This window comes from Chelonia mydas, chromosome 15 (assembly GCF_015237465.2).
Source record: "Chelonia mydas isolate rCheMyd1 chromosome 15, rCheMyd1.pri.v2, whole genome shotgun sequence".
Lineage (NCBI taxonomy): Eukaryota > Metazoa > Chordata > Testudines > Cheloniidae > Chelonia > Chelonia mydas.
This window is the reverse complement of record NC_057856.1, coordinates 31106343-31115555: the sequence shown is the minus strand read 5'-3', so window position 1 is coordinate 31115555 and position 9213 is coordinate 31106343.

Below are 9213 nucleotides of genomic sequence, written 5' to 3'. Positions count from 1 at the left end.
ATTGCTGGGCCACACGCAACGATCTCTTCAGCTGCAGTCGCCTCCTGGGGCTTTCCGGTAGCCGGGCCGTCCAGGTTCCCGGCCCAGCACCTACGCAGCGCTCGGGCTGACGCACAGCAAACCCCGGCCTGGCTGCAGCAGCAGCTTCCTTCGCTCTGCCCCTTCCTGCTGGGAGGGAAAGGGGGCAGGGAGCACCCACCGTGACGCCACACAAAGACACGGGGCTGCGGAGGCATTTACAGAGTTGACATGTTTAGAGCAGACGTTACAGGCTTGAGCCAGGGGTCACCGTCCATCGGGAGCCCCAGGCACACGCACAGCCAGGGCTGTTCACAGATCCGCGGCATGCCTGCTGGCGCTGGTTTTCTCCGCGGGCAACACCGTGGGGCCAAGAGCCTGCTTCTCCAGAGCCGCACAAAGGCCAGTCCCAGCTGTGTGATGTTCTCTCCCCAACCCCTCTCGGCCCCCCACCAGGCATCAGTCTGACGGGGCTGCGGGAAGGGCCTTGGGCTGGATGCACTGGCCTTTGGGGCCGTGCTAACTGGCCAGGCTGTTAATTCTCCTTGGTGCTGGGCTGCTGGGGGATGCTGTAACTGACTGGGCTGCAGGGTGCCAGGGCTCGTCACGCACCGCATCAGTATTATACAGAGCTAACACTCCATGAAAGTGAGATGCACAGCGAGGGGCAAATCTCCCAGGGCTGAGGCTGTAGAAATACTCCAGGGTTTGGGTGCTTCTGGGGACCTGACCTGAGCTGTCCACACCCCATGCAGACCTGAGCTGGCGATCTTATGAAGCCAGCCTGCCTGCCTGCCATTCCAGAGCCCCAGCCATTTCAGATCCAGTCCTGCCCAGAGCACAGAGACGCAGAAGGGAAAATATAGGGAACCAAATTCTTATACCCAGTTCCAGTTAAAGCTCACCTTGGGTTCAGGCCAGGTTTGGGTCGGGCATTATTCTACTGGCTCCAGGTCACCCAGCCCATCAAAGGCTTTTTCCTGTTACTTGGAAAAATTAGTGGCAGTGGGATCCACTTGATTCTTTTCCTCCAGGGACCGCAGCCCCAGACTCTTTCCCCCACATTTGCTTCTAGGAAGCCTAGTCCAGCCTCTGGTCCTCGCAGCTCTGCAGGCATGTGTGCCAGGGATTGTCTAGCACTTAAATAAGGCAGCTTTGCATCTCATTTCCCCACAACTCCCTTTGCATCGCTGCTGCTCATAGACCTTTGTGTGGTACAAAAGCTCTTCTGAAACAGGTTCCTGACCAGTGAATAAGAACAATTGTATCTGAACTGTTCAGGCGAGCACGCCGTCAGCAAATGCAGTCATTTCCATGGGGGTGGTCTCCATTCCCCACACGAGCAGCGGCCCATGGCAGACCCTGCAGGGGAGTGGATATCCGGAGGAGGAGAACAATCTGGTTCTGCTAGCAGCAGGTTTCTCTTTGCTTTGGGGTTTTTTATTATCTTAATTTTTCCCCTAGAGCCCTTCCGTCTGGAATGCTATGGGCCTCGCTCTGCTTCCTGGCTGATCCTACCCCGTGAGTGAGCCCGACTCGGAGAGTAAAGGGGAGAGGGTCAGGCCCTGGGTTGTTCCCCACTTGTCCAATGCACCCCTTGCTTATGAGATGCTTCTGCAATGGGAGTTTTGTTTCTGCTGTGCAAGAGAAAGGAGCCCTCCAATGCCCAGTGAGAACCAGGGCCAGAACCGGCCCACACCCACCTACGGGTGGGTCTGCACAGAGACACGAGGGCCTAGGGCAGAGGATGGAAGGTCCGAGGCTTGTGGTGAAACCGCAGCGATTAGATCATGAGACCATAAAGCAAAGGCCTGTCCCGAGTGGCCCAGTGCCCTATAAAGGTGCCACTGTACAATACACGGGCAGAAACAAACCAAGGGGCCACGAGCCCCTGGTGCTGCTCCTGGCTTGGACCTTTGGCTGTGTAACAACTGCCCCAACATGGGCTGGCAGCGGTGACTGGACCTGAGGCCTTCTGCTCAAAAATCCCAGGCCACTACCGCCTGGGCAGAAGGAACAAGCTTAGCGGTGAGCGGCTTTTATCCTTCTCGAGCACCAGCCGCTAGAGGGAGACAGTGCACACGCCGCAGCTGCAGGATGAGGCCCAGCTGGGGCCTGAGCACCCTGGCGCCGGTGGGAGCCAGCCAGAGCTGCGGGCGCTCGGCACCCCTGAGAGACAGGAGTGCAGATACCTGGATGTGTAGCTAGCAGCTGGGGCCGATGAGTTTTCGGGTCTTTGCGGACGTCCTGCTGGAAGGCCTGTCACTTCCTGGGGCGGGGCAGCTGTTGGGATGCATGAGTTTCCGATCCCGCTGGGAGGGATGGGGGGAGTGAACAATAACCAACCAGCCCTCGGAAAGCCAGCCTCTGCCCCCTCCTCCAGCCTCCATCCCAATGACCTCCTGGAGTAAGGGGCTCTCAGAGGGGAGCTCAGGCAGCCCGAACTCATTCATGCATCATTATCCCATCCCATGGGGCAGCTCACTCAAGGCCACCCGGCAAAGCTGGGGTGAGAGGCAGGGAGTTCCCGCCCCCAGCCCTATTGCAGAGCCTCTTGCCCACTACAACACCCTGTCCACTCCAGCGGGGAAAAGCACAGGGGACGGGCTGCGGCCAGGGCCAGCAAAGCCGGGCAGCTGCCCCCGCTGAGCAGTGAGAGGAACATGCGGCTCTGGAGACTGCTCGTGGTGCTCGTGTTACTGGTTCCTCTGCACGGTGCTGGCCAGGCCGTTAGTCCATCCGCTCTGGAAACCATCCCCTCCAGTGAGCCCCCGTCCAGCAACCGCCACCGCCCGGTCAGACACCAGCCTGGCCTCGAACTACAGCAGACCTAGGGCAGGAACGCAGCCCCCGTCCAGCCCCACCATCTCGTGCAGGTAGCTTAGCTCCGACCCCTTCCTGAGCCTCACTAACGCCTCTCCCCAGGGGCAACCTGCATTGAAACCTGTCTCTTAGGCAGCCCCCTCTGATTGCAACGGAGCCCTGTGCAGGCAGCATGGTCCAGCTAGCTCGGCCGCCCTCCGCACCAGGGCCCTGCGAACCAGACACCAGAGTAACAGTCACTATCAGCACGGGAGCAACACACACACACAGAGCCATTGCACACACAGGAACACGCACACATGCACACACAGAGAGCCATTACACACACACACCGCTATCAGAGATACACACACAGAGCCATTGCACACACAGACACGCACATGCACACAGAGCCATCAGAGACACACACACCACACACACACACACAGCACCATCAGAGAGACACACACACCACACACACACACACGGCACCATCAGAGAGACACACACACAGAGCCTGGAGAAATGGCCCAATGGCCTGGTCTGAGAGGCTACGGAACCGTCTCCCAAGGCAAGGGCTGGGTGTGCCTTTGCCGAGATCACTGAAAAGCCAGCAGCAGGCTGTAATGTGCAATAGGGAACAATCAGGACAGAGGGAGACGTGACCAAACTGGCCCCTTCTGTCTCCCCTTTCTGTGAGGAGCAGTGAGCGGCTCTGGGCCCTGTGGTTAGTGCAGCTGCAAGGAAGGGAGCCGTCTCCAGGCTGCCCAGTCCAGGCAGTGCTGGGCCTGCAGCATCCTCCCCAAGATTTAGACTGCTGTTTCACTGTTCTGTCCATCTGTCTGTCTGTCTCCCCTCACACGCCTATTCAGCTGGCCGTGGCCAGAGCTCTCTGGCTCTAGAGGGACTAGGAGCATCCCTGCCTAGAGGACCCCATTCTATCCAGGAGCTGAAACCTGAGAGCAGCAAGGCTGTGGGATGGCAGGGATCCCCCCACCCCAGCCCCTGGAGACTGTGGGGCAGCCCCTGGGGGTGCTGGCAGCGGGGTTTGTGAAACCTGAAAGTGACAAGCTGGGGCACGAGCAGCCTGAGACTCGTCTGCAAGCTCCCTCTGTCGTCTCCCGGTCTCGCTCCCCGCAGGGAACATCAGACACTGCTCACCCCTGGAAACGGGGGCTGCCGGGCCAGCCCTTCCAGACAGTGTCTCGTCACCATCCGTCCCCCCATCCCTGGGGCCTCTGGCTCTCAGACTGCCCCTCTGGGCCTGCCCACAGCGACTGCAGGGCAGGGGAGAGGAGCAGTCCTGGGGGCTGTCCCCTGCTCTGACTCTCCTGTACCCAGGAACACAGGACTTGCCGCAGACAGGCAGACAAATGGCCCTTCTAGGCTGGTTCCTGCCTCCCTCAGCAGCCATCGTTACCTGGCCCAAGTGCCCCCCAAGTGCGGCAGCTGTCCCGCTGAGCCCAGCGCTGGCCACTGCTGGAGCCGCGCGACGGGGCACCGACGCAGGGAGAGCGCCGTGCCTAATCTGCCGGGGTGAGGCCCAGAGAACAGGAGGAGGGGACTCTTGGGGGTCTGCCGTCGCTTGCTGGAGTGACCCTACCCTGGATCTAAAACCTGGCCAGCCTCGGCACGCTGGGAGATCCCTGCTCCCCGATGTTGGAGCTGGAAGTGCTGTTAGGCCAGCTAGCCCCTGTCCTGAGGAAGGTCTGCCCCGGGCGGCGCGGCTGCCTGCCCCAGCTCGCCTGTCCCTAATCTCCAGGTTCCTACATGCTCCCCTGGGCCCCCTCGTTCATCCCCTCCCTCCCCGCACGCAGGGCCAACTCCTGGGGGCTCCTGCCATCCCCCCTTAGCTGCAGGTTTTCACCTCTCCTCATACGCCAGCCCCAGCTCTCCCCTCGGCTCCCTCCACGTGCTGCCCAGCATCGTGCCAGAGGCCGGTCACGCCCTTGTCCCCAACGTGATGCTGCCGTGCAACATCCCCCAGCTCTCCGGTCTCCCTGGAAATCCATGTCGAGCCCAGCAGGCATAGAGCCCCACAGCCCCTGGAGGGAAATGGGGGAGCCCAGCCTTGTGACCCGCTCAGGGGGGATCGCTGCCTGCCTGGGGGCCGAGAAGCAGCACAACGCAGGACAGGAGCTGGGTCTGGAGTGGGCGGCTGCTGGTGACCCCCATGTTCCCTTGCCACGCTGGACCCCTGGAGTCGCTGCGCTTGCACAGGCGGGGGGCAAATCTCTGCCCCTGCCCAGCCAGAGATGGGAAGCCACCTGAACCCAAAGGGCACCCGGGCGCCAAGCAGGGAACGTGCGCAGTGACAAGGAGCAGAGCAACAGAGCCAGTCAAGCAAAGCCGCCCGTTCTGTAAGAACCCCTCCATGTGCTCCCTGTCCCCGCCCTGCCTCGCTGCCCTTGGCAGCCGAGGACCTCGCCGTGCAGACGGGAGCATACTTCTCCTGTGGAGACTGCAGTCTTCCCAGCGGCTCCTACCCCTCAGGCCCCAGGGTTCCAGCCTGTGCAAACCAACAGACCAGAAGAGCAGGGGACCCAGAGAAAGTCAGGGAAGCTTCCAAATGCCGAGTCCCGCAGAGGTTGGCACAGACACAGGTTTGGCCTTTGGGGCTCACGTGTTCCACTCATCTCCTGGGATGAGCAAATCCAGCCTTTTAGCACCTGCTTCCTGGCAGACTGGTTAGGTCATGAGCAGCGGGGGAGGCTCAGGTCACTGAAAGCCGTGATAGACACCTTAACACAACAGTGAGGGGCTGGCCAGCTGATCAGCTGGACAGTGTCTCGGCCTCAGCTCCCGGGCTGGGGCACGGGCACGCTTTGAACACCACCGAGGCTGAAATGCTGGTTCCCCGTTTGCTACATTATCCCGGGCAGATTCTCGCTCACCTGCAAAATAGGAAGGTTTCGCTTTCTCTGCCAGGCCTTGTGCCAGATCACCCCGATTTAACCTAGCTCAGGTTCCCTGTGATCTGAGCCAGCCTCGCTGTGCCCAGGCTGAGCCTGCATGCCCTCCTTCTCCTGGAGGGCCCTATCCCAGCTGGGCAAACCTGCATCACTGTTCACGCTGATCCAAGGCAGCCAGATACTCTACCCCTTGCAGTACCCTGAAAGGGCAAGTCGTGCTCGCACCTCGATTTGGGGGTGCATCACAGCCCCACTCTCCAAGGAAGCACATGGAACAACGGACCCCCAAACCCATTCTGAGCCCAGCCCTGAGAGAGGTTTTAGTATGTTAATAAAGCAGGGAGCAGTCAGGGTTGGGCAGCCTCCTGACTAGTTAGTATGTTAGGTAAAAATACACCAGCCACGTCACTGCCACACACGGACCCGGAGAGATAATCGAGAGGAGGCATCCAGGTTAGTGGCGAGATCCCCAGCAAGTCGTTAATATCAGCCTGAAAGGAACAGGTCACGGTGGTTAGTACAGAAACACACAGGAGTTAAAGGTGGGGGGGTCTGCTACAGAAACAGGCAATAAACTGGCATAAAGACCGAGTCACGCTGTGGGTCCTTCTCCAGCTACACGTCTCAAGGCAAAGCAGAACAGCTGTTAGCAGTTAGACAGCAACGAAAGGGGAGTGAGCACCGGAGCGTCTCACGAGCAAGAGAGGCTCCAATCACTTACAGGCCAGATCCATAAAGCACTTGGGCAGAGCTGCTCTTGGAGAGCACCCACACCTGGAGAGCAAGCGATGCTCCTGGCTGCAGAGTGCACCTGTCTGTCTGTCTGTCCGGGTGGACACTCTCCTCCCGTGAGTTCTGCTTGCCTGAGTGTCACAGCCATGCTGCTCCCAAGTGGAGGCAGTTCCAGGAGAGGATCTCGTGTGTAGCCCTCGGCCACGCTGAGATGCACAGAAGGGGCAAACTCACCCCGCCCTGTCAGCAGAGCTAACAGCGGGGGAATGGGGACGGGTGCTCGGTAAGCCAGTACCATGCTGCATCTGGTCCTGCTCTGCCCCTGGACTGGCGCTGTTCTCCTCTCTGCCTGCGCCCCCTCCCTGTTCTCACTGCGCCCTCCTCTCACTCCTGCCATCTTCCCCCTGAGCTCTCTGACCTCTGCCCACTGGCTCTGCTCCCTAGCTGGGGGAGCTCTCCACACTGCCCTGGAGCCACTGCGATCTCCACAGCTGAACCTCACCGGGGCACCTCCCTTTGCTCCCCCGCCCATGCATGACTCTCCGTGGAACATTTCACGATGATGCCAGCCACACACACACGTTACATTATCATCCCCGCCCCAGCTCTGAGCAGCGATGTTCTGGTTCACAGCCCCCTGCCTCTCCTGCTACCCACGTCTCCTCAGCCCGTTAGCAGCCACGTTTTGTTGGTTTGGCACCTTCCTCCCCCCGGAACAGTGCAGGAGGGACCCACTGCCTGGCCAGGTACCCTGTGCTGCAGGCTTCATGCATAGCCTTTGGGGTGGTTAAGGGTGTCAAGTTCCCACTCCATCTATTATCACTGACTGATTTAGGAATTGGGCCTTTGCCTTCAGTATTTAAGTGCAGTTAAAAGGACAGCAACCAGCATTGCTCTCCATCCATGCAGGGGTTAGGTTAGTCCTGTTAATCACTGCAGACCCCCCGAGGGGATGCTGGTGAGCTAGCGGATATTCCTGGTTTGCATGCCAAAGGCACAGTGGATGGGCCAAACCCTGTCGCCTGTACTCTGGCAAACTCCCAGAGAAGGCAATGGGAATGCAGCCCATGCAGGTGGAGTGAAAGCTGAACGAGACCTCACAACTAGGCCCAATGTTAGTGTATCATGAAATACGTTAAACGCCTCGACGGCAGATTTCCCTCTAGACAACATGGCCTGTTCCTCTCCCTGCCCCTCATCTCCCATGCTCTCGGTTAGGGACCAGGAGTAAGTACAACAAGTGCCAATCGACCAGAGAGGTTCAGCCCCTCGGCTCCTGGCAGTTAGGCACTCGAGGTTGGCAACTGCTTTCCACATGCATCAGTGCCAAAAGGAAACCGGTGGAGATCCAAAGAAACTGAGTCCTGGCCCGGCACAAGCTGAGAGCGCCCCAAAGCTCAGGAGTAAGAGAGGCACTAAGGCTGATGTGGAGGCCATTCCCAATGACAGATGAACCAGGCAGCGTTCCAAGCAATTCAAGAGTTTGGGGTACGGGTGGGGACTGCAGTTTCTTAATTGCTTTTTAACAGGGTCTCTCTGCAAACTAGCTTCACCGGACCTTCTGGCAAATACAAATTACAAAGTGACTGGCCAGTATGTGAAACATGCCACTCCAAACCGTTTTATAGAGCCTGTGAATAGCATTGTTTTCTCTTGGCCTCAGAAAGTTGATTGAAAACCAGTGGCCTAATTTTCAAAACTCCTGAGCAACTTCCTTTCTCATTGCACTTAATGGGAGTTCAAGGTGTTCAGCTGCTCTGAAAAGAAGGACAGCCGCATAACGTAGCAGGGTGCATGGACAGGGGTCTGTCGGAGGGGTGGGGGAACACCTCGTCATTCATTTGTCATGGTGAAGAGCAGCAGAAAGTTAAGGAGCCAAAGAGTGTGTGTTAGTAGCATCTAGAACCAACTAAGAAGAGATTAGTACAAGCAGTTAATAAAGAGCCACATGTCATAACCAGAGAGGGCACCTTAGTTCAGGAACAGAACTAGGAAAGAGAAATGGAGAGAAAAGCAGCAAAGGTTAGTTTGTTTAATTCAGTTTGGAAATGTGTTAGTCACAGGAGAGAGAGATCTAGTGACTTAAAAAGGAACTGAAAAGCTTTTGTCAGTAAACCCAGTCTAGGATCCCTAGTCAGCAGCAGAATCCACATGCAGACTTCAGCATTACAGACAGAAACACCCCTGGAAAATCAGTCCTTCCTCTAGTGACCTGCTAGGACCGGTGAAGCAGTGTCTGTCTTTCCTCTGCGGGTGTTGTGGGAGTTCCAGCACCAGCAGGAGAGCAGAGAGTGAGGCTCTCTGGTGTTCCTGGAGCGCTACCCCATGTTGCTGGGGAAAGACAGAATCCTGCACTCAGGCCCTGTCAGGTACATGGAGGAGCAGCTCCCCACCGATTCCCTCGCTGTGTTTGTAATGTTTGACACTGCACGTAGATTCTGTTCCTGGGGCGGCAACTTGACTGACTTCTTTGCAGACATACTTACGCAAGCTTTTCCGTTCCCCTTTAAAGGCAATGTTGCTGTCCCCGGTTAGTAGGAGGTGAAACAAGACGGGTTAGTAGTGCATGCATTACAGCCAGTTAGTGGGTTAGTTCGTTCGCAAGTAACTTACTCCATATTCCAGCGGCATTAGCAGGCCTGGCTGGGGGGCAGAGTCTGTGAGGGCAGGGAGATCTTCCTGGGTTAGTATGTTAAGAACTTAGCACGGTAATATACATGCACAACGCACCAGTTAGTCCCACTTGCTG